General features: G+C 42.9%; 1 protein-coding gene across 5 annotated transcripts in view; it reads left to right on the forward strand.

Moving 5' to 3' along the window:
* Positions 1-26,022, forward strand: part of AGPAT3 (1-acylglycerol-3-phosphate O-acyltransferase 3) — an 86,972-nt gene that overhangs the window by 9,688 nt on the left and 51,262 nt on the right. For 2 of the 5 annotated variants that reach the window (XM_054004426.1, XM_054004452.1), the window contains exon 2: positions 18,012-18,085. The exons of 2 other annotated variants lie outside the window; for them this stretch is intronic. The gene's annotated coding sequence lies outside the window, so the exon portion shown is untranslated. Of the gene's footprint in view, positions 1-18,011; positions 18,086-23,606; positions 23,688-26,022 lie in introns of those variants that run through there. One more of the 5 variants, XM_054004436.1, reaches the window with a different exon arrangement.

Consider the following 26,022-nt stretch of genomic DNA (forward strand, 5'->3'; position numbering starts at 1 on the left):
CCTTTGAGTAAAATTAATCACAACAGCCTCAATTTTTGGTGATACCATTGCCTATGTTCATTTGTGCCTCTGTATTTACTCTGGAGGCTTTTCTTTAACACTGTTCATTAACACAGCAAGGTTGGCAAAACTTCTAAAGCTGAAAAAAGCTCTAGGCTTTCTTGTATTCCTACCAAATACCTGTTTTGATAATAACAAAAAATTTAGTGCTTCCACTTAGCAGTTTGAAACTTGAATGTGGGTCAAGATGCCCAAGAGCCCCAAACTCTTCCTTTCTCTCTGATTCCAAAAGAAAAAAAACAAGCACTCTAGATGATACTGCCCACACACACTTGCAAAATGGTTCTCCTTGGCATGAGCTGGACTGTGGCATGTAGCTGAAGGCACCTTTTCCTGTGGGCCAAGCTGTAAGAAAAACTGAGTGGAAAAAAAATTCACAGAGATGTCTAGAAAACATTAATAAAGGGAAGATTTAAAGAATCAAGATGGTTTTATGTAGAGAACACCTGAAAGCCTGCTGCAGGAGCAGAAGGAAGTGAACTGCTGTCTGTGCCTGCTGTAGAGAGGACAAGTTAGGGATCTAAGATGCAGAATGGAGAGCTGCAAAACTTTGGAAAAAGCTTTCTGTTGCCAAGCAGGAGTTGTAAAATCAATGTTGCCGGAAGCGACTCAAAAAGAAAGATCCTGGCAAATGCTGGAGAAGAGCTGGGGTTTCGTGTTTCTGCACTGGGTACTGGAGTGCCTGGTCCCTGGTGGGAAATGAGCCCTTATGAGATGTGGCAAGGGGCAGGGGAGATCCAAAGAATGTGAATTCTGGCCTCCCCTGCTCCTCCCTAATGTAGCTGTGCAAAAAACCAAAAAGCTAGGAGGGGGTTGGGGGCAAGAAATTTGTAGAATTCTAAATTCTAAATGATGAAGAGAAGTAAAAAGTGGAGAAGCTTTGCTGTCAAAGGTTGGGGACAGCTGGGTTAGGTGATTTATGGAAATCTCCTTTAGCTGCACACTCTGAAATTTTATGTTGGGAGAGACTTGTGTTCCAGCCCTGCTCCACTCTTGGAGCCTCACGTGCTGTGAATTCCAGCACAGGGCAACACTGACCCATCTGAGTGTCAGATCAAATGACCCTGGGAAGGATATTGGTATTTTTGCTTTGCTGTCAAGTGGTCCTTTCAGGTAGGGGCTGCTCCTTATCGTCCTCTTTGAGAATGTGAAGCAATTCACTTGCAATGCATGTGTATTCCATGGAGAGGGTGGAGCAAAGCCTTGAAGGTGGTGACCTTAGAGATCAGCCTCAAAACAGGTGCACCAGAAAGACCATGGTGCCTTCAGCTTGCTATTTTTTTCAGCCTTTGGGTTCTCGGTTTCTGTGGCACAATGAACTCCTGATGACCAGCCAAAGGAGAGTTGTTACTACCAGGAATGCATGGAGGGCACTGAACAAAAGCTGAAAGGCCGGGTAAGTGCCCACAGAATTTAAATGCAGGTTCTGGTTCTCTCTGCAGCACAGACCTGCTTGCCTTTTTGGTATTGCAGCCATTGCACAAAACTGGTGGGTGCTGAAGGAGTTTTGCAGAGCCATAAGCACTAAATTAAAATCTGAGTCAAGTTCCTGGCTCCCTGCACCAGCGAACGCTTTGCTAGCAAGCATCTGAGATGAAGTACCAGAAAATTTATGGACTGTGATGGTCTGTCACTCTGTGTGAGCAGAAAAGAAATATCATCCAGCTTCCTGAACTGATTTCTTTGGTGCGTGGTGAGCCTAAAATTATTTGGCAGGACATATGGTCTCTGTGTGTTGGTAAAACACAGGCGATCTGGGATGCTCCATGCAAGGAAGTGCAAGTGGAGCATCTTGTTCTTAGAGTTCTCTTCCCAGCAATGACCAGCATGTCACCTTGGCAGGGCTGAGCTCTCATCAGCTGTGTCTTAATAAAGTATCAAAATTTTGTGTATCTCTAATGTAAATGAGGCACAATTTGCCTCCTGACCACAAGGAAATTCAGTCTTCTGTCGCTGGCTATGGGGCCTGAGCCTACATAGGGCAGGCAGAGCTGAGATAAACTGAGCCTCCATTTAATAACTCAGTAGCTGTTGGGGGAATCTGTAATTTGCTGGTTTTCAAAATACCAGATGCTCTTCTGAGAGGGGAGCCCTGCTGTGTTTCTGCCTTAATTCCAGGACAATGTTAAGATGGGATTCTGTCCACTGGAAGCATTTTGGATGTTATTGTGTGGTAAATGGACCCTCCATCTTGGAAGACTGTCTTTGCAGATAATGTTGTGTTTGGAGTTGACAAATCTGGTGGAATTGCACATATGAGAGAGAGTATGAGCAACAGAAAGCCAGTTACCTGCACTCCACAGTACGTATTTGCTCTGGATAGCCAGTGAGTCCTCATTAGCTGTGTGCTTCTAAACCTGCAAATAGTTGTTACACAAATTAAAATCCCCACTACCCTGGTACAGGTCCTCTCTGCAGGGGTGTCTGGCTGACAGCAGTGGTGTTTAACAAGTTCCAGCAGCATCAAGAAAATACAACCTGATTACAAAGTGGGGATTTTTTTTTCCCTGCACTGGGCTTTTTTGCTTGAAATTTTAACTTGCATGTCTTCTAGAGAGGAGGGCTGATCTTCTCAAGACAGGTGAAATTGTGCATCTCCAACTTATCTTGGTATAATTTTCTCTTGTTCACCTCCTCCTCCTTCTCTTCCTTGTTTCATCCCACTTATTGTGGGTTTTGTCAGGGCCCTTTTTTAGGCATTTAGAATCAGTTGCCAAATTACAGTAACAAGCAGGTAAGTTTAATGCTGCACAGCATGACAGATGCAGTAATTGTACTAGCAATGCTTCATTTTTGTGCTTCCAGTATACTCAGATCAGGTTTTCTTTCCTTTACCTCTGACCATTTTTTGGCTCAAGTTGTGTATTGGGGAAGGATAAGGAGCAAGAAGGGGGTGAAAATGGCCTTTATTCCTGTTTTTTCTTGGGTTTAACATTTATGTTGCCATGGGGGGGGGGCTGCTGTTCTCTGCCAAGCCCATCTGTAGGCAGCCAGTAGAGCTGAATGTAGAAGGTCCACATTTGGGCAGCTGCTGCTGTTTTTTCAGCTGTGAACTAAGCCAGCAGGTCTAGGGGGTGGTCTGGGTTGGAAGAGAGGAGTGTGTCACGGAGATGCTGTGAGGCCTGTGCAGCATCATCTGTTCAACCTGTTGCTTTCTGGGAGTCCTGTTGCCTGTCCTATTCTAAATTCCTGTGGCACATCTCCCCTGGCCTTGCTTCCTTGGGATCTGTCACATCTTGAATGTGCTGTTTGTAAAATTCTTTATTTTCTCCACTAGGAACTCATGGAGTTGTTTCTGCTGCTTCTTCCCCCCTGTGTCCCACTGGGGCACTTTGTGCTTTCTCAGAAGTCAAGAGGCTCTGCTCCCTGGAGGGCTCTTACAGCCGTTTAAGAGCTGCTGCCCATTTTTTAAGATCCATTATCTCTTCCTTTTTCTGGGAGTCCTAGTTTTCTGCCTCGGGTCTGGACGCAGTCCTAATTTATGTAGAAATCCTATCTTGAAACTTGTTCAGTTGTTAACTTACCACAGGCAGCTTTGCAGTTCTTGTGATAGAAGTGAGAGTTTCTGCATGTGGAGGGGGCTGTGCTTACCACTAAAGATTTTGGTTATGTTGGCCAGTTCTTGACTGCTGCCTTTTTAGTTCTTTAATGAGAGGTTATTTTGGGAGGAGGAGTGTAATCGGGTCAAAAATCAAATTTCAGTCAGGACTGATTCATTTTGTATGGGCATGTTTTGGTTGCTGGGCACTGCTCACAATAGAAATCAGAAGAATTGGAGTGTTCAAACTAATTTTTACTAGGCTTTTCCCATTGGCAATGGTTTGCTTTCCTGACATGGTTTCATTTCAGACTTCAGAACACTAATTTCTATTTGGTATTAAATGTATTTTTGACTAACAAGAGATGTGTTGGGGAAAGTAATAAAGCCCAAAGGGGAACAAAACCATTTCCTCTTGGCATAGTGTTTTTTCTGTAGATCAGAGAGGGACCTATTTTGTTTTGACCTGTTTCATTATTTGTATGAACTTGAGATTTAAAGTTCTTGCCACTGAGCAGAGTAAACTTATAAAGCACTCAAGTAAATTAAGGCAGAGTATTTGGAGTCTACAAGATGTCACTTTTGTTCACCATATCAGGGTGGTTCTCATTAACAGTCACTGTGGCCTTGGAGACCAGGATGGCTCTGTGAGGTTAGAAAACACTTTCCAAAATCGTGAAGTGTGTATATCAGGTAGTTAATATCTAAAATGTCTGATACCTAAAACCTGGGGGGGGGGGGGGGGGTGAGTTCATAATGTGTGCTTTTTCATATTGGAGCTTGATTGATTTTTTTTTTTTTTTCTTTTTTTAAAAGCATGATCTCTCACAAAGTAATAGAGGGAAATAGTGTTATAAATCCCTTGATGTGTTGTGAAAGCCTAGACCTTTCCTGTTGCTACCTTCTATTTTCCTCCTGTGCAGCTCAGGTTTTTTATTATGTGCTCCTTCTCTCATGGTCACTCTTTGAAGTTTATTCAGACAGGCTGATACCATGCAAAATATTAAAAATATTTACACTGAGACAGCTTTTTTCCTGCACACTGAAATCATGTGTCTGTCCACCAAATGAACTGTCTGGAAGGGAAAAGGGTGGAGGGACCAGGCTGGTTTAAACTATTACCTCTGCATTAATTAAATGTTGTAGAGACTTGTGGCACAGCTTGTCTAGCTGAGCATCTAATGTCCCTTTAGGTAGTTTAGGGAATTTCTCCTGCCTGGAGCCACCACTCTCAAAGGGCACTGGTTTCCCAGTGCTCAATGTGGCATCTGCCAGTCCAGTGTGGATGTTGTGGATGTGTGTTGGAAACATCTAAAAATGTCTTTTGGTGCTATGTTTAGAAACCCAGATCTCTTCCATAAATGTTGGTTAGAAGTTCAAGGAGCCCTTTTCTCTGCCCTTTAACCTAGAAGCCTTTTCCTCAAACCTCAGTCATCTTTTCATCTCCCTGCCTCCCTGTCTGTGTGTTCAAAGCCAAATGCTTTAAGTTCCAATATGCAAATACACCCATAGGTCAGTGCATGAGGTCAGTTTGAGACTATTTGACTGTCTTAAAGATGTGATTTCATGGCTATAAGACTCTAAAACCACTCTGAAATTAAGGTCTCTGTGTAATCTATGATAAAGGAGCATTGCAAAAATGCAGGTGCATAGGAGTATTCTACCTTGAAATATACATACTTATGGAACTGGAAGTGCTGCCATTTTCATTATTGTTGTGATCAAGGTTTTTATTATGCATTAAGCAGTTTATAGGCTGCTGAGCAATGCCTATAAAGTGTCTGCTTGCTTGCTGTTTCCCCTGTTTCTGGCCCCCAGTGTTATCCCCATTTCAGTGAAATATAATTCCTCTGCTATGATGGAGGCAGAAGGAATAAGGTGGTGATTCATATGGTGAGATTTTTTCCCCCCCCTAATTTCCCATTGTCTTTTAACACAGTACTTCCAAACTAAATACTGTGTGATAGCTTTGTGGTAGCTCTGATGGTCTAAAGAAACAAAATAAAAATACTCCAGTGATTAGCAGCTTTGGACAAATATTTGTCCCATAAAGGGAAAAGTCATTCCCTAGCAAAAATTACTTGCACCTCTGTGCTTTCCAATCCTCTGTTATCCAGAGGATAACACTGATAAATGTTTAAGTCCTTTTGATTTCAGGATTCCTATGTGTCCTGAATGCTTTTTTATTTTTAATTTTATCATCATTCCTAAAGAGTGACTTGGACTTAAAAAAAGGGGCTGTTGTTGCAAACTGCTTTAGAACAAAAAATATGACAACCATCCTGAGCTGTGGAAAGAAAGATGAGTGTAGATAGTAGGAGAAAGTCCAGTCTCTGAGAGGCAGCCACATCAACAGTGCAAATTGGGGTAAGGTTCAAGGAGTCTCTGAATGTTGTTGTTCTTTTTGTCTGAATAATTCTCAGATGTTAAGGCGGTGCAGGTTACTTGGTCACTAAGACTGCTTTTGTTATGACTCCTCTTATATAGGTCTATATAGATTCAGTTGTTTAGTATTTTGAGAAAGTATTTCCTATTTTTGAAAACCCTTCTGGGAGGCAAGGCATAGAATGGAAGGGGAGGAGTTGGGTGGGAGAGTTTGCATACATATATATTCCTTTTCTCTTCGTTTTTTTTCCTATGTCCAAGAGAAAGAAGGAGCAGAGTTGGCTGTTTTTAAAACCAATTGCTAAGCAGAGCTTTAAACCTAGAAATTAGTAACTAGAAATCTTCCCTGCAGATCAGTAACTCATACCCATCTCTCTAGTGACCCGCATTTAAAATGATGCTTCATCCAAGTTATTGCACTGCTGAAAGTAAACATTCTTTCCTTTGAAGTGCATCAAATGCTCCTTGCAGTAGTGGTTAATGTGCCTGATTTCAGAAGGCATTCTGCTTATTTTTGCCCAATTTTCTTTGTCTAAAATTCAGCCACTACTTTGAATATGGGTCAAAATATATTCTGTTTGCCAGTATCTACATTGAAAAAGAGTCTCACAGCAGTGTGTTATAGAATTGTAATGGGTAAGTAATACTGCAGTTCGTGCTTCCTAAACATTTCAAATTATGTGTGAGGGTTGTAATGAAATGCTGCTTTGTGGTGACACAAGTCACTGGCAGTGGGGCTGGTGGATTTAGCTTGGGAAGGAGGTGACAGCAGAGCCTGCAGTGCTGTGGTCAGGCCTGGGCAGTGGGGCAAGACACGGGGCTGAAAAACCAAAAGGCAATTCTGGCTCTTGGCAAAATTCACTGAGGAATCGTAACCCTTCCTTGTGACCATAAAAAAAAAACCCCGTCAGAGGTCCAGAGGGCAGCTGTGTGTTTGCTTTACCTGTGCCCTTTACCCTGGTTGTGTGCCTTTTCCGAGGGGTATTTTTATTTTAAGCAACACGAGATTGCAGCTGGGCCTATGAAGGACGTGAGGGGTGGCTTGCACGTGTGCTCAGAACATACCGGCTGTTCCTCCCTGAGCCTGCCCTGCAGCAGCACGGGCCATCCCAGCAGTGCCTCCCTAATCTTCTGACGTGCAGCTGGACACATCTGGAGGGAGCAGGGCGTGCAAACACGCACCACCTGGCCAGCCTTGTGCCCAGGATACTGTGGGGCACTTCCTTGGCAAGAGATCCCTGGATGAAGGAGAGGGCATGAACGTGGAGCTGGCCATCCCTCTGGGGCGCTGAACCTGAGGTGAGCTGTGTGAGCAGAAGGTGTTGCTGAGGCCAGGGCAGCTGCTCCTCTGGCTGTGCCTGAATTCCTCTCTCCTGGAGCAGCTTTCCCTGCAGTGGGTAAGCCAGGGCTGGTTTCTGTGCATCTCTGCCACAGCAGGTCTTTGGTGCTGCAGGGTTACCTGCTGTGTGGGAGGAATGGGGTAACTTGGTTTCTCAGCTTGCTAGAAGTGGTTTGGGATTTGATATTTCAAGCTGATGGTTGTGCTGGAGGGCAAAGTGAAGTTGGGAACTCGTTAAAGAAAAGCAGTAATCACAGAATCATAGAATATCCAAGGGTTGGAAGGGACCTTAATGATGGTCTTGTTCCAAACCCTCCTGCCATGGGCTGGGATACCTGCTGCTAGACCAGGTTGCTCCAAGCCCCATCCAGCCTGGCTTTGAACACTTCCAGGGCATCCACAGCCTTCCTGGGCAACCTGTTCCAGTGTCTGACCACCCTCACAGGGTGAATTTCTGCTGAATATCTAACCTTAATTTCTCCTCTTTCAGATTGTACTGGTTACTCCTTGTCCTGTCACTACAATTCCCCTACATGTCACCTCTGGAGTGAATTTGTTGTCTTAATCTATTTTCCACTGAATGTGCTATACTTGGGATGCTCTGTCAGCATGGAATTCTATTTTCCATGTGCCAGTAAATATTTTAACCTCTACTTACTAATACTGTTTTATGGATTCCGTATTCCTGAAACAGCAATTACTTTTTAACTTTCTAATCCACTTAGGAAAAGTTGTCTTTACACATGTATTTCTGTTCCCTCTGAGGATAATAAGGAGACATCTTCTGCTTCCTGCATGGAAATAAATGAATGTGATGGGTGTAGAGAGGCACCTCACTTCTTTTTAATTTCTTTGTGTAGGAAGTGGCTCTACTGTTCCATTTGAGCCTCTTGTGGCACCTGAAAAATGAGTATCAGGGAAAGCCTAACCCTGTACACAGGCTGACAAGGAGGTGTGAAAACAGACTACTGACATGTGGATGCAACTGAGTCTTTTTGGTGGAGCTTGAAGGCAGTCAGTCTTACTGCAGGACCCAGATCTGTCAAATTTAAATGACAAGGAGAAATCTGTATTTCTGGCATTTGACTGTTCATTTATCTTTTTTTTTTTTCCCATTGCCTTTCTTTTTGTTTAGAAATTTTACACAGAGAAAGCAAAAAAACAATGACTTTCTTATTTGGGCACTGTTAGTTTTCTATGGTCAAATGTTGTGATTTTTTTTTTTTTTTTTTCCCTTTGATTTTAAAATTTTAAAAACCATGCTGTGAAATTAATCTGGAAAGCAGTAGGTAGATTAAAAAGGAATACACTTTAACACAAATAATGGAGCTTCCAGGAGCAAGAAAGACTGGAAGCACAGGGAGAGAGGCACATGCAAGAATGAATAAATCTCTTTGACTGTGCTGCTGAATGCTCAAAAGTCTTTCTGCATGTGGTGTGAGTAAATTGCCAGCTGTCTGTAGTGCTCAGGAATAATTATTCCCTTCTCCTTGAGTCATTCTGGAGTTGTTAAAGCCTATCTGTACATGAGCAGGGCTTTTTCTGTTTCTTCTGATACCTCCAGAGTGAACACTGTGTGGACCACCCCGTGCAGTGTGAGGCTCACTGAGGTGATCCAGGGTAGTATTGCACGAGTTGCAAAGAGACTCTCTAGGATTGATGGGAGGCAAAACATATTTTTGAATATCTCTGCTTATTGCCGGGGTTTTTGTCTTTTGGGTTTTTGTTTGTTTGTTTTGTTTTGTCTTGGTTTTTTTGTTTGTTTGTTTGTTTGTTTTTTTTTCTGGTGTGTGTTTTGTTTTTCTCAGTGGATGAAACATATAGGTGGAAGCAAAAGAGGATGTAGTAAAGCTGCCTGGTTTTACTTCTCTAAGACTTTCAGCAGACTTATTTTCCCTAAGTTAGTTTTTGCCTGTGGCTTTTTGTGTGCATATGATGCTGTGTGCATTTTCTGCCTAAGACAGGGCTCAGCTGCAGTCAGCTTTTATGCAGTGTTTATCCACTTGGAAGTTTGTTTGTGTGTTTTGCTGGATGTGATTTTTAGAGCAAAGACAGGAGTAAACTTGGATCTGGTGAGGGAATTGATCCCTCTGTCCAGCACCCCTTGGAAGGTGGTGCCTAGCAGAGGTGAGAGAAGCCTGCTGTGCTGCCCTAAATAAACTTTCTTGCTGTGTTCAGGGAGGCTGATTGGTTTCATTGATAGAGCTGTAAATGAGACAAACCAGCCTGCTTTGAAGCCTCTGTGCCTAATGAATCTGTCAGGATGTTTTGATCTGTCCTGCACAGTTTTCCACCTGAGCTACTCTTGACTATAAGGACCTGAACTTACACCATTATGTGGCAAACCCTTTTAATTTGGTTGCTGTTACTGGATCCTGTCGCTGTTGCTTACAGAAGCCAGTAGAAAGAGCCTGGCTGGGCAGTCCCTTGCTTTTGTGTCCCTGTTTCTGGTGTCCCCTTTCCTGCACACATCTGATCCCCCCCCTAGAGCTGGTGTCCAGGTAAAGTTTCGCTGTTTTCCCTTGTCATGGAGCTTAAAAAAAGTAAATGAACAACAGCTGTATTGATCAGGGCAGCATGGAGAGGAATAAAGTGAGTTTAAAAGAGCATCTGCTCCCACATTTTCCTTGGAACAAGGGATCACTAAGGATTTGGCACCTGGAATAGTCAGGGTGAGTGTGGGTGAATATGTGGCATTTTTCTGGCTTATTGTCATGTGCATTGTGCACTGACTGCTCGGCTCAACACTGGTCAGTGTGTTGCATGGCCAGCTGGACCCAGGCTCCCTGTCTCTGGTACAGGAAATTCTGTGCTTGGAAAAGTCATCCTTGAAATACTAAGTGATCTATGAGAAAAAGCAAATAAAGTTGTCATCTTTTCCCTCATGGCCCCTGCTTGCCCTGCTCCAGCCTCAGAACTGTTTCCTGCACAGAATTGTTTTCTCTTATTCCATTTATTTTCTCCCACACATCTTCTTCTAAAAGAAATCCACTTACTGCATACATACTTTTACTTTATCTTTTTAGGCTGCTTTTACTCATTCTTCCTCATTATCAGTACGGTTTCTTTGTTTCCCTCTGTATCTTTTTCTGTACTTTCTCTTACTTTCTTTTCCTTTCCCTTTTTCATTCCCTGAACCCTTTGCAGAGCCACCCCTTGGCTTCTCAAGTCACAAGCCAAAATTAGAGGGTGTAGGAATTACCCCAGGTATAAACCCATGTCTCTTAAATCTGTGTGCAAAGTGTAATTTCCCTCAAAAGAAAGCTTCCAAACTTGATTTAAAAAACTTTTGGTTACAAAGACTATCCTGGCCCTTGGGAATTTGTTCCAGGTCTTTGCTGAAGTATGTGGCTTGTGACCTCTTTGTTTTTAGTTTAATTCAGCATCTTTGATCACTCACGTTGCTTCTCCTGCCTCTCTGATGAAGTTTTCTTTATCTGCTTGTCTTCCCCTCACTCAAGAACTGTCCCCAAACCTCATGTGCATGTTTTCCTCTTCACCATTTCTTCAGGACCTAATTTTTATGCCTTTTGGGTAGAGTTACTGACTGGTTTGAAAGCCACTGAATGAGAACTGTTAGTATGGTTCTACTCTTCAGGCTGACTGTGGAGGAAGCAATCATCTCAAGTCCTGAGTCTCACTAGGCTCAGAAATTTGCTGTGTATGTAGAGCTCTCCCTTAGTTTTCAGTGGCTCAGCATTTAGAATTAAAAAAAAAAAATAAATTTGCTTTGCTTTTCCAGGTTCTTGTCAAGGCTTTTGTGGGGGGAAGTAGACCTTTTGGTCACATGGGCAAAAACTCGTGGAAAAAACGACTCCTTCACTGGACTCTGTATTTTTACAATCCTGATAGGCAGTGTCATAGTTGTATTTGTATTACAACAGCAAGGCCCTGTTTGCTTTAAGCCCTGTGTTTTGCAGGACTGGAAATAAGTCCTTGAGGATGTTGGTTTCTCAATTCATGAAGGCAGTGGTGGAAGATATTTGAGGCAAACAAGTGTTTTTTTACCACCCTTCAGTTTGACAGTCAGAACAAGGCTTTTCTGTGGAAAACTGGTGCTTGCCTTGGAGAGGTCAAATATGTGTTCAAATAACAGTGTGCAGGAACAGAAAACCCTTTCAAAGCAGGTGTCCAGAGATGCCATAGAAGTTATCTGCTTGTCTCTTATTATACCTGTCACCAGAGAAATCTGGTGAATGAGTCTCCAGTTTCCTGCAGGAGAAATAAGTTACAGTGAACAATAAGAGGCCCATGGGGAGTGCCCAAGGCATCGTCTTTCACACAGACTGAAAGCTCTTTTCTTCTGTGCAGGAAAAGAATAAATAAGGAAAACGTTAGTCTGCTACTGATGAGACACATGTGAAGCATTAGGAAAAATTAAAAGGTCGAGTTACTTGCAGTTCTCTGAAGTCAGATCCTTATCTCTGTGCTAGCAGAATTGAGAGAAGGTTTTTTTTTTTTTTACTTCCAAGAAAAAGGAGAGGACTAGTCAGTCTGGCACAGGAATATAAACCCACTTCTGTTCCTCAAAGTATAAAAATTGCTTGATGGAACAGATTGAATTGTGTGAAGAGCCCTTGGAGCACATGTACATTTGCAGTTGTAATTTTTTGTTACATGCTTTATAGAATCATCAATAGCATCATGGAATGGGAGGGGCTGGAAGGCGGACCTTGATCATCTCATTCCTACACCCCTACCATGGACAGGGACACCTTCCACTAGACCAGGTTGGTCAGGGCCCCATCCAACCTGGCCTTGAACACTTCCAGGGATGGCTTTTGCCTTTGCATGGAGAGGAGGAAATTGAACTGCTGATTCCGCATCCCTTACCTGTAGGAGCCTCTCCTGAAGATGTTTTTGTCTATGGAAGTGAGGACGTATAGAGGCCCTACCTGGTTCTTTGTACTCTTGTTTTATTCTGAGGATTTTTAAGGGTTTTATAAAATAATTTTATGGAAAAGACTTGAAGTTCATTTGGCATTTAATCTTATAAAAGGTTAGTGAGTGAAGTTAACAGTACAGACTTAAGGCCAGTGGACCTCAAGATGCTGTAAAAACTATCCTCAGTCTTGTACAGGTTTCATGTAATACAAATGTGGGCATGTGACAAGCTCATCACTTTTGGGTGCACACAACTGCAGTCCTTTCAAGGATAGTATCATGGATATGTGTTTCCCTTGATATTTGCCACGTGTTACAGAATATTTTCTGTCTTGTTATTACTTGCATGTGCAGTACCAAGAGCCTTGGGTTTTGCTGTGCCAGCATTTTGGCGTTGGAACGCCTGTGAATCTCCTAAAGGAATGTGCTTGTTCCTTTCATGCTGGAGGATGTACTCGGCTGGGGATGAGGATTTTGGCCAAGAACACTGCACCAAAATGTTCCCCACATGATGGGCTGCTTCTGCATCAAATTCAGCAGCTGTTTCCTTGTATTGCTGTCTTCTGCAGTGCTGTCCTCTGCCAATTCTCCCTTTTCTCCCTAAGGAGAATGCACACTGGAGAGCTGATTCATCAGCCCAGTGAAGAGCTGTGCTCAAATTAGTCCTTTCCCCAGGCTTCAGAGTATTGTCCAGACATGAACAGGAATGGATGGCACTAGGTATGAGTGTACAGCTCTGGTAAGGATTTATCCTGCATGTTTCTGAGGGTCCTGTTATCCCATTTGGAAGTAGAACCGTTTCTGTCCCCTTTTGCAGGCAGCTGCCAGATCTGCTTGGTCTGTTCCCTACCCTGACCTTTTTTATTCTTTTCATCCCTGTCCCCCCAGTTTGGCTGTTCTTTGTTGTCCAACCCCTGTAAGAGAAGTGAGGTGCCTCATAAAGAGATATACTCCTTTTGTTTTGCAGCTGGTTCTTCTCTAATTGGGGAGCCAACACTGAGGATTTACATCTAGGTGCTGATAATGTGAGTGCATGAGAGATCTGCTTTCTCTCTGATTTCAGTGGCTTGGTGCTTATGGCTGGAGAATAGGCCAGCATCTATTATATATAGAGCAGAAAAAGCTAAGAAACAGAACAACAGATTACTGAAAAATTATTTCAGTCTCTAATATAGTCATAAAGATTTGGGATTTCACACACACACTTGAGTTAAAATATTGCTCCTCACATCACTTGTGTCACGATGGGCCTGGATGTCAGGAAACGTTCCCTCTCTCCTTTGATATCTCCTTTCTGTAGGTTCTGGGTACTCATCCAGAACAGTGAAGACAGGGAGGGTCAGGGTAGGAGACATCTTCAGAGCATGTCTGAAGCAGTGGGAGTTGGTGATGCCTCACAGCAAGCTGTAGAAGGGAGATGTTTGGAAGCAGTGGTTCAATGAAGCACTTGGTGGTGTTATTTGCTGCAGTGCTCTGGTTGCTTTGAGACACAAGAAGACAACTCTGTAAAAAAAAAAAAAAAAGTCAAAAAAATGATTGTAAGGACTGGCCTCTTGTCATCCACCCTCCTTAGACCCTATTAGGTTACCCCCTAACTTGTTTTTGACCAAATTTGGCCTTCTGGCCTTTCTTATAGCAGCGCTGGTCAAGCTTAAGAGTAGAACTCCAAGTAGCAGTGGCTGCATTGCCTGGCAGGGTGCATGCCAAAGTGGAATCCTGCCCTTGCCTTGAGCTCTTCATGTGCCTTGAGAATCAACACATAGTCCACTGAAGAAGAAACAGGCTTCTACAGCAATTTGCCCTGAGCCCATGGGATTCATATCCTGAGAGGCTGGTTAATACTGTGTTTGATAACCTCTGGGTGTTTGAATGTCATGTTTGGAGGAGGAAGGGGGGAACATACTCCCATGTGAAATGTTCAGACTTAGGATGTTGCTCAAACTGGAAATCAAAGGACTATGTGGTGTGCTTTTCTGTCTTTATCAGTAGTTCAAACAGACATGCTAATCCCTGTTTTTTCTAGTAGCTGTGGGGATTATAACCACAGTGAGAAAGATACATAGTGTAAGGAAGATTGAAAAAAAAATTGAAAATTTACCTGTCCATCTGAAGCAAAAGTTTATAAAGACAACCTCCCAAGCAACAGAACTCTACTGCAGTATGGCACACAATTCTCATAATGCTTTTTAGCAGAGGTCCTCTCCTCCCCTGAGTGCCAATGCTGGGCTTTGGCTGGGATTTTGGAGCTGTTCTCTGTGGATTTTTCTCCACTTAGGAGAGGATCCCTTTGCCAGGGGAGCTGAGTGGCTGTATCTGCTTTGATCCCATGTGCAGTATGAGCAGGCCAGGAGAGCACATTTCAGTTTTACTTGCTTTATCTTCTTCATGTTCTTTACATTTGGGGTATCCTACTCCCTCGACTGACCATCTTTCCTGTGCATGGGCTGCCGAGCACTCTGGAGGAAACCTGTCCCCTGGTCCTCTGCTCCTTGGACTGTTGCTTCAGGAAGTGTCAAATTATCCTCTTCCCTGCTTCACAGGGATGAAGCTAGAGTGTCATTTCCCTGACAGTGATGTCTGTGTAAGCCTCTTCTGGGAAAAAACTTTATTTCTCTTCCTGCTCACTTGAGTGACCTCTGGAACCTGCTGCCTGAATCCTCACTTGATTTATGAGATGAGGGTGATGTCAGGGGCTGGATGTTTTTCACCATCAGCTCTCCAGAAGCACACCCGAAAAGCCAGGGTCTCACCATTCTGCACATCCTGTTGTTTGGGGAAGACAAAAAGGAGCTTTCTCTCAAGTTTTGCAGCTGCTTTTTCTCTGGCCCAGTGAAGAAGCTTGATCCAGTTGGATCAAGCTCTCAATCAAGCCATTCCTCTCAATATGTGAAATGATGAGGAGCAGGCACAGAGTTTTGCTGTGAGAAGAGGCATAGTCAAAGCCTTCTTCCACCCTGTGGTGTCTTGGAATGGAATTTTAGCAGCTCAGGCATTGCTCAAGAGAGCGACTGTCACCTGTAAGGTCTCATGAACCTCAGTTCAGCTGTAAGCTGATGTGGGGTAGGTGTAGTTGTGGTCAAGGTTTCCAAGGATGTCTTCCAGGCCTTTTGCCTCCATGTAGTGGGAGTTATCAACAAGTTATCCTGGGCCTTTGCCTTCTGTGGATCCCCAGGCAGCATGAGCAGTATTGATTCCAGCCTGGTGCCTTGACCAGGACTGCTGTCAGATAAACAGTGGGGGCAGATCTTTGCTAGTCCTGCTGACTGCAGGCCATGGAAAGGTATTTCCAGGCCAGGCCCTCGTGTCTTTCCCAATGGAGGTGTCACCTTCTGCCTGGTTCTGCTTGCACAAAAGGCTGGGTGCAAATATCTGCAGGGCCCTGTGTGACTGCTGTGACACTGAGGAGGTAATTTCAGCCCTGCACATTTGCTTCAAAAAGTTAAAGTACCCAGCATGGGTCTCATCTTAGACACTTGTCACAGAGGAAAACAGTTGTTACCAGTGTCTTGGAACAGACAGAGTGGAATGGGGGAACAAAACTTTGTGCCATGACTTTTTAGTGCATGAGCACTGATGAATAAAAAGCAAGAGATGGATCCTGGATCTGCTTAACCTGCCCTCCCCATGTTTTCATGCCTGTGCATGCACGTGTGTGTGCACACTAAAATTAACCAACCTTTTGTCCCTTTTGATTATCCTATACAGCATTTTTGCTGGGCCTCCAGCCCTTTGGATCTTCCTCATTTCCAGGTTTGTGCCTCTGACTCCTGTCACCTTCCCTGAGGAGACCTCAAGGGGAGTGGGCTTCAGGGCATTGAGACACTGCACTTGGAGTGGTGTCTCTGCTTTGCTGGGCTGGGGAAGGAAAGGCAAATTTAGCAAAACCTCTGTTGGCTGTTGCCATCTCAAGGGAAGGAGTTGCTGAGGGAAGGCAGTGGTGCCTAGAGTTTTTAGGACTAGGATAACCAGTGAATATAACAAACCACCCAGGTGTCCCAAATTCCAAGTGTGCCTATGGGGGATTTAGGCTAGGCTTTTTTGGAAGGCAGTATAAACCAACAGACCATGCTTCTGTGCTCATAAAGGGGATTGATCTTTGTCTTGGGAGAGGACATTTTGAAGCAGAATGATACAAAATAAAGCTCAAAATAGTGGTGGTGTTCAGCAATGATGAGGAAGATGACAGAAGGCAGGGCAAATATTGAGGAAAGAACAGTGGCACAAGAGGCTGGAGGGGCCTCAGCAGAAGGCAAAGAAGATCACAAAGGATTGAGAGCTGCAGAAATGGTTATTAACATCAAATACAAAAGTGCATTACTTATAAAAGTGCAAAGGGAGCTACTTAGCCCTCTGTTTAGCTACTGCCTTAGATGCTGGCTGTGTCTGGGACTTGGATGTGTTCTTGCTGGACTTCCTTGTTGCTTTTTCCACCTTCTCATAGCAGGGGCAGGTGCCAGAGGTCATATTGCAGTCTTAATTCCCCTGAAATAAGTTATTTTTATTCCTTGTGTGCTCATGGCTGGTCCAGGGAGTGACCCCCTTGGTTTTTTGTGTCCTTGGGAGCTTTGTGTTTGTTCCTGTGTTGAGGAACCAGCTGGGATCTGGGGGATGCCTGCTCAGAGGAGCATATCAGGGAGCTGAGCAGGACGTGTGAGCAACTGTAATTACAAATGGCTTACACCTGGCTGTTTGTTGGCCTTTCAGTGCACAGGTTGTATGTGGTCAGTTTGACACCCAAATGCTAAAAAAATCCACAGAACAGCTAAGTTTGGGCGTTAAGTAATAGAGGAAAAGTGAAGATTGCCAAGAGGCAAACCCCATTTCACTCACAGTGCAGGTTTCTGAACAAACGTCTTTTGACATGCTTATTCTGGAATTTAATCCATTTTGAAAAAGGGATTATCTAATTCACAAAAGATAGACAAACTGCCTCAGAATTTTCATGTGAACTAAATAGCTTTTAATCTAGGAAATAAGAATAAATCAGATGTGCTCCTTCTGCCACAGGTGAACTTTCCTTACGCAAAACTAACTTCATTTTGCTTAGTGTATGTGTTTTATTGTTTGTTTTTAATAATCAGAGAGGATAAAAAGCATTTGATTTCTCACTAAGGTTTTGCATGCTTCTGCTTTCTTGCTTTGGGGTACTTTACAGTGATAAAGAAACTTTTTTTTTGATAGTAGAGAAGGAGCAACAGCGAGAGAATTGCCTTTTTTGGTGAATTTTCTGTTGCTATGAGAAGAGGGTCCTTGAATTCAAACTAGATATTTTCTTCAGTTTTCTGCAGAAGACTAAAATGAAATCACAGCTGCATGGGAAACATTTTAATCAGAAGGGAAAATATTTCACAACAAGATAGACTTAGGTGGGTTTGCACAGTTAAAACCTTTCAGAACAGCTTGTTTTAAAATTAACCTGGAGTCATTCTGGCTTCCATAGTGCAGCAGTTATGTAGTGCAAGGTCTTTGTAGACAAATATACAAAGGTCAGTCTGAGACTGAGGTAATTAGGGCATGTATGTTTTTAACTTCCAAAGTGTATTACTTTTTGAAGATCCATACTTTTACCTTGTGGAAAATCTCTGAGTTGGGTGATTTACAGTGCATGAAGGTGGTAATAACCTGCCACTGACCAAACCTATTTATCTGGTATCAGTGTGTGTGCTGAGCATGGTTTCATACTCTGGAGTCCCTCAGCCATCTGTTGTTTACCCTGGGATCAGAGAGCTGTCAATGTGTACATAATGCTGGTTGGTAAAATACTTAAAGGGCACAGCTGAGTGATGGGACGTGTCTGTCTTATAGGTAGGGAGTACTTGGAAGGAAAACAGAGTTCTTCAAGGTCAGAGGAGAGAGAGGTTTCAAGTTAACACACACAGGTATGTATTGTCTTTACCCACCCCATCCCAACTCCTGCTGTTTCAATGGGTGTGTTGGGAGATCGAGCATAATGCCAAAATCTAAAATAGCTGTGACTAGATAACGGCTATCTTTCTAGAGCAGCAAATTAAAATACTGTTAGCTTCAAAAAGCAAGTTTTCTTCCCAGTTTTGTTAATGTAAGACCCTGTCTTGAACTATTTTCTTCTTTTTGTGAAAGTTTACTGCAACTAGCAGAAGCTTCCTTGACACAGTTCTGCTTTTCCTGTTCGTTTGACATATCACTTCCCACACAAATAAGCCACACCACACCTTTGATTAACTGGACCTTGTCCTTGAAAATAAATCTTCAGCTAATTTGCATAAGATCAGAGGTACAAGGTTATTGGGGTAAATATATTGGAGGTAGAGGGCCAGGAGTCTTCAGGGCAAGAAGGTAAAAGCTATAAGGGAAGAGGATAAGGAAGAAATTAAGTAGTCTTTTATAGTTTGAGTATTTGTATGAGCTGAGCTGCTGCTGTTCCTGCTAACTTAAGGGTTTGTTGAAGTATGGTGTGTCCTGGAGTTTGGGGTTGTGGTTTGTGTTGTTTTTAACAGGTAACTCACAAGGTGTCTTGAAGGTTTTTTTTTGGGGGGGGGTTAGACAATTAGAAATACTTAAAAGTGGCAGTTTTTAAGCTTGAGTCTGAAGAGAGCATCTAATCACAATGACAGATTATACTGAGGAGTTTACTTTCTGTGTTTTTGGATGGGTTGGGTTGATTTTTGGGTTTGGGTTGTTTTAAGCACTTCTTTGGAACTGAGGGAGCATTGTTCTGTGTGCAGCCTTAAACTTGTGTGGTTGAATGGATGGTGTGATTTACTTGTTGCAGTGCTCAGTAGCCAGGAGTCATAAGGCAGACTTCCCAGTAGGGTGTATTTTATGGTAATGCTTCATCAGAGATTGTGCTTCTTTTAGAAAGACATAAAGGAATAAATATAGAACAACTCAGATGCTAAAAATAACCACTTGCATTGACGTCTACTTTTTTTTTTTTGCCTTTAAAAGAGACCTTTGGATATTTAGCAAGATGCATCATATCTGCTCAGAATCCTTTTGGCTCCGGTGAGGTCTTGAGGGACAGACAAGTCAGCTATCTTAGAAAATAGCTTATCTTGGTTTGATTGAAGAGTGCAGTGTGGGAATAGAGCAGATGCTGAGGAAGAGACTTGATGTGGGTAATGGAATGAGAAGTTGGTTTAATTACTGCAGCTGTAGAAGCTGGGCATTTATGATCTCAAAGATTAGAAGACTGCTCAGCTCTTGTGTTTATGGGGAAAAAAAAGGATACTAAATACTTCAATCAAACCCTGAGATGTGTAATGGATCTCACTGAAAAGATGGTCCCTTGATAGGAAAGCTGCTTTCACTGAATGGCTTCACTTACAGTCTGGGATACAGTAATTCTGGCATCCTTTTAACTGTGAGATGAGGGAATGAGTAATCTTCCAGGAGGTCTCTAATCCTAGAAGCTGAGATTTTTGTAGCAGGAGGATGACTTACTTGAAGTGGATTTTCAAGTAATTCTCAATTTGCAGATGAACTGCTGTGGACACGATTCCTTGCACATACCTGGCCACTTGATTCTCTTCCAAATAGGGAACTTTGTGATCTGTAGTGTGAGGGTGAACTGGTGAATCAGTTAACACTTGTAAATCAGTTTAAGATTAGCTTATTAGTTCAGTGCCCTTCAAAATGTATGAATTCAGTGCCAGGCTCCTTTATTTACAAACTGTGCAGACATTTCAGTGTCCACAAACCCTGGGATCAGCCCAGGCTCGCCCCCATGGCCTGGTGCTGCCAGGGGTGGGTGGTGTGGTGCAGGGGGGATGAGGGCTCAGGCCTTTTGGGCATCTCCCAGGTTGTGCAGCATCAGACAGATGCTGGTTTGTGATGCTTGGAGCAGCCCGTTCCTGCAGACCCTTCCAGGGCCACGACCTGCTCATCCATAGCCACCCTTCCTCCATGGCTGAGCCAGGAGCAAATCCCTCTGCCTTCCCAGAGGGGCTGCTGTGCCTGCTTCTCCCTTTGAACTTGAGAACAGGGCAGGTGCAAACTGCAGTTTAGACATAAAAATAGCCAGCACCTGCTTCAGTCAGGCTGGGCTGGGGTGAGCTGGGGTCGGTGCCAGCCCTGGCTGGCCAGGCAGGGTAGTCTGGTGAAGATTTCTCTGCCTGTCACAGGTGGAGTGGCGTGGGCACAGGGAGGAGCGTGGACAGACCCTTGGCAGGGCTGCTCCCTGGGCTCTGCAAGATTAATAAAACACCCATGCTGCGTCACCCTTTGATCACAAGTATTTTTGTCTCCTCAGCCGTGTGCTCTTCTGTTTGGCTTGGTTTCTTTCCCTCCCTCTCCCTGCTTTTAACCAAATTTACTCTCTCGTTGTGTTTGACCAAGGAAGGGCAGTGTTAAGATAATGCTGCCTCGTAGGAATTAATTACATCGTTATTTTAGATTGCAAGCCTCATCAGGCTTCTGGAAATCTATTGTTTATGTATATTTCTGGTTAATTAAAAATGCTATTAAGATGATATTAAAATACTTCCCTTGTGTAAACAAGGGGAAAAAAGGCAGTTCAAAACTCCAGTGTACAGGTCCTCCTGCAGAAGATGAGCTAGGCCTTCTCCACCTCCACTGTGAGCTCTGTTGAAGTTTGTATTTTGAATTTTTTATCCTTATTTTATTGTTAGACACTGTTCCCTGGTATGAGTATGAATATCTATAGTATGCATTGTATAATTTTTCTGAGAGCCTGAAGAGGTGATGCATTCAAAATTATCATCTCATTCACTATGAAATTACTTCACCCATAAAAAGAATAATATTTTTTTTCTCAGGCTAGAAGTGTATTAAACTGTTTTTTTTTTCCTTGCTTTGTCCTGATATGGGATATGATAGCAAATGCAGCTTGTTTCACTGTTGCCTCTTCAGATCTTACCTGCAGCAGTTCAGAATTTTAAAGGTTTCTTTAAGAGACTTTTACCTTCTTAGTGCAGAATGCTAAGGACAGGGAGCAACCTTCATTAGTTTAAGTGCTTTATAATAGATTTTATATCTAAAGTGCACTTCATTGAAATTCTTAACTAGATTGCCATTCTAGAGCCTTTTAATTTCATTCCAACTTGAATTATGAATAGTGAATAAACAAATATTGATAGTTTAATCTAACCAGGGGGAGTAAAGTAACTCCTGAGGAGGAGGATCCCTGAGCTTCACACAGGTTTGTGCCCGGTGCTGGGATGTGAGTGTCTCTTAGATGATGTCCAGGGTGAGGTGGATGACAGTGAGGCAGACCAGGGACAGTGCTGGGGGATATTTTTAGCCAAGCCTGCTTGACTTGTGACCCTGGTGACAGTCTCTTGCTAAAGGGACCTTAAGGTAGGCTGGGAAAGGGTGTGGGTGAGCTCAAGGTGATGCCAGTCTGGCGTGCTGCGACGTACAAGTGGCTGAGAATTTTAATCCTGATGTCACTGACACGTCACCTATAGATTTTCATTTTGGAACTTCACAGATTCAAAGCTGGTAAAGGAAAGATATTTCTGCCAAAGACTCGCTGCAGTTCTCAAATCCCATGAGACAGCTCCTTCCTGTTAGCCTTGCCTGGGAGTTCCTAAGGAAATGATTAATTTGGGGTAACTGGAAAGTCTGTTTGTGGAAGATCAGAGCATGAAAGTTAATGATCAATTGCTTCTTGTTACTGGGTAATTAGGAAGAATTGTGTTTAGGATTTTTTTTTTCCTGACTGAAGTCCACTTAAAGACCTACAGCTCTAAAAGCTACCTATAAATCTATTGCACACCAAAGAAAACATCACAGCATTAGGAGAAAATCTGATGCAGCACCTGGGGGCAGTTCAGGGACCCTCAGCCCCAGGGTTTGAGGTACGGCACAAAGTGAAGGCGGCAGAGGACCACTGTAGTGAAAGGGATGTGCTGGTCAGCCAGAGGAAATGATGAGGAAAGATGGAAGCCAGAGGAAGGATGTTTGCAACTGATTTTGTTTGTGAAAAAAAAGAAAAAGTGAAAGAGGAGAGAAATTAGTAAGTTGCACTTATCCCTTACTCTGCAGATCACTCCTGTGTTTGTGTCCCACACTCACTCCACTCAGGTCTCTCTCAGGAGCATTTCAGTGCTGATTACAGCATCTCTCCTTGTTTCTGTGGAAGGCTGTGCTTTACATAGCTCTGTGTTCTGCTATTGCCATAAACATTTTCTGTAATGGGCTTATTCTAAGCAAAAGAGTATTCCAGTGTTTAAAAGAAAAAAAGCAATTCTTGGAATTACTCTGAACTTGACAGACTTACATTATATATTGCAATAAGGAAAAAAAAGAGGGTATAATTAATGGTGATTTAAAAAAATAATTTAGGTCCATTCTTAGAGCCTGCTTCTTCCCAGAAGTCAATTTAGGCAGCACTTATGGATGAGCTTGCATCAACATTCAAGATTTATTCACTATTTAAATTTCATTAATAAACCCATCTAAACCCAGAAGCATTCCCAAACACAAGGAAATGCAGAAACCTTGGCTAAGCCTGCTCAAATTCCCCTCTTATGCTGTTTTTCATGTTGGCCTTTAATCAGGGATAAGTCATGGGGAAACCTCACAGGTAACCAGGCTGTATGAAATTGCAAGGCTGTAAGAATTTACTCTTGGGTGTAAACCTGTCTGGACTGAAACTGGGATTAGATTTCCCAGGACAGGGCACACTTCACTTGGTTCAAAGATGTTCTGCCCTGGTTGCTTAGGGCAGCTGTGTGTTTCCCAGCTTCATTTTCACATGGCTGTGGTTTCCTGTCCTATATTTGAAATTCTCCCCCATTTGAAACTCGGAGTGAGATGAAAGTTTTCCAGCACTGTAGTTCTATACTGAGTTAATCTGTCAAGGATTTACCCTGATTCTGGGCTCTAGCAACAGGAGGATTACACTCTTTTCACCAAGAATAATTCAGCCTCTTCAAGTTGGACCACAGTTGTATCAAACCTGCTGTAATGACCTCAGACATCACCTCCTCCAGGTGTTGCCAACTACTGCAGAAAGGACCATGTGCAGCTGCTTCAGCTCCAGGAGTTCACAGCTGGGAAATTACAGAGCAGTTTGCCTATAAAAAATGAATGCTGGTAAGAACCCACCTTCATCAGGGGGCTAAAGTGACACTGTGCTGTGGATTGGAGCAGCTGAGGTGGGTGCTGTGGAGCAGTGATCCCTGGCAGAAGGCTGGGATGGACAAGAGGGGGCAGTAATGTTTTAGGCTGCCACAGCTGAACCTGCTCCAGGATGTTTATCCATCAGAACCCTGGCTCCACATGGTTAGGGACAGAGTTAGATGAAACTGGTGGGCTGCTGGTGCTCAAGTTCTCCTGATGAGTGAACACAGAACTTTGTGGGATTATGAGGACACAGATACATTCACCCATTTCATTCTTGCTTGTCTTTGAGCAAAGCTCAGAACTGAAGGGTTTTGTTGCAAGTTGCAATGGAAAATGAATAGCTTTGTTTGCTGAAGAAGTCTAATTTCCATCTTGGAAAGGAGAGAATTTGTCTGTCTTTGGTCCATCTAGGTCAGTAGCATAGCTTATAATGGATTTCCTTACTAAACGCGGTAGCTGGGTTGCTCTGTCATTTCTGTGTAATTCAGGACTCCAGTTCTCTTTTCTCTCTACTTACACCACCTCTGACAGCTGTGGCAAGAAGGTTCACAGGTCAGTTATGGATTATGAGGGGGGGAACCACTTCTGATTGATTGTTGTACACCCATCATAACTTACTGACATCCTCTCTGGTTTTCCTGCTGTGAGTGAAGACTTATTTTTCTGAAAGCACCTTCAAGTCAATCATTTCCAGTTATCCTTAGGGCAGTGTTTTGTTTTTAGAGGTTCTCTTTCTGAGAGGTGATGGTCATAGTTGTAGGATGGTAGCAGGAAGGAATTTCTTGAAGTCATTCTGTCAGTGATGGATGATTCCATAAGACATTGAAAGAAGGGCATGCCATGAAATCAACTTTGCTATCTAGGGAGAAATTCAGCTTGTGATTAAAAATACATTATCATTTCTCCCCCTTTTTGCCCTGACATTAGTCCATCAATATCAGGTTGTTACATAGAAGATGACCTTTAGAGAGGGAACCAAGCTGTGGAACCAGGGGAACCAGGGATTTAAGGATATTGATGCTTCCTATAGTGAGTAAGAAAGCTGACCAGAAAATACTTTCAGTAGTTTAAATAAATTATTTAAGAATAAGGAAAGAAGGAGTGGAGGAAATAAAAAGGAATGAAATGTTCTCCTTGTGAGATGATGCTGAAGATAGAGTTTTGAGTGGCCACTTTTAAGTCTTGTATGCCTTGATTGTTGGAGCACTGAGAATATTTTCAAAGCTGTGGTATCACAAAGTAGCTAATGGGAACATGGATTTGAAGGTTATATTGAATTCAGTACAAGGTACTGTGCAAGAAAGAAACTGTGTTTAAGTGCATGCACATTTATATTTAATTGCAGGACTGTTTTGAAATGGAAAAATACTTGTGTGTGTGTATGCTTAAATGTGACTCTCATCCTCAATGTACTGCCTAAATGTGTTTGTTCCATTTTAGAAGACATCAGAAAAGCAATTTGATACAGCTTGCAGTGTCCAGTACATGGTGTTTTTTTTATATATATCTCTCAATACGTTTTTTTCCTAAGTGAGAAAGATGAAGATCTCAAATGGGAAGAGCTTCTCTCATTCTTTGGGGCTCAGGTACCTCTTAGCAGGCACCAGTACAATAAACAGTGCCAGATCAAAGCTTGCTTTCAGATCCTGTTCTCTTGCATAACGCTGCTGTGCTTCAGTCTTGAACCAGAAATTGTTCTCTTACCACTTGCACTCTTTCATTCCAGGAACTTTGACCTCAGTTTTATCAGTTTAACTAAAACGTCTGCCTGAGAGTTGCTCTACACAGGCAATGAAAAAGGCAAAGATCCTTTTGATAGCCCGTGGAAGGAGTTTTCAAGAATTGCTTCAAGACCAGAGAATGTGCTTGTTCCAAGGAGCAGCTCAACTTGTGTTGCATTGGTTTTAGGGATGCCTTTGTTGTGGGATAATGGGAAGCAGGATGAGATACTGCTTGTGACTTGCTGAGCTTTTTTATTGAACACTTTTTATTGCCATAGTTGCATGTGTGGATTTTAATGAAAACAAAACGGCTAATGTTGTTATTTTAGATTTAATAGTATATGTCGTGTAGGTAAGCAGGAATGTTATGGTAATTTTTTATACTTTAGCCTATAAGCTAGCTTCCCCCCAGCTCTGTAACTCACAGTATCACCTTCCCCCACCAGCACTGACAACTGAACCATCTGCTTTTGGTGATACCTTCACAGACCCCTTGATGAATATTTAGATGGAACAGCTACAAAAACAGTTGGAGTTAAGGAAAGCTGGTAATGTGTCATAATAGGGCTTCCTTAAGCATGCAGGTTTATTGTCCCCAAAAACTTCTCCCAGAGATTTGCTGTTCTCAAGGGTTTAAGCCTGAACTTACTCTTGACCAGCTGATACATATCTGTTCTGGTTTCAGCAGCCTTTTTTGCCTGAAGTTGTTTATTTCCCTTCCTAGTGGTTGTCTTCACTGTCTTATGAGGAGCAATTGCATCCCAGTCCTGTGGCTCCATTCTTCATGGCCATGGTGCCTGTGGTGTTAGTTAACACCTCAATGCACCTTCATGTTCACATTGCTTCCCAGCTTTGTCACCAGCTGCCATAATTACTCTTTTTTTGTATGCAAGGCATTAATTAGTTAAAAATGAACTAGAAGACTGATTGTTGGGGTTTGTCTTTTCATCAGTTACTTCCAAAAAGACTGCAGATTTTTCTTTCTGTGCTATCAGGCACCATCTCTTTTGGGCAGAATCTACTGC

This window comes from Vidua macroura, chromosome 2, assembly GCF_024509145.1.
Source record: "Vidua macroura isolate BioBank_ID:100142 chromosome 2, ASM2450914v1, whole genome shotgun sequence".
NCBI classification, from domain to species: domain Eukaryota; kingdom Metazoa; phylum Chordata; class Aves; order Passeriformes; family Viduidae; genus Vidua; species Vidua macroura.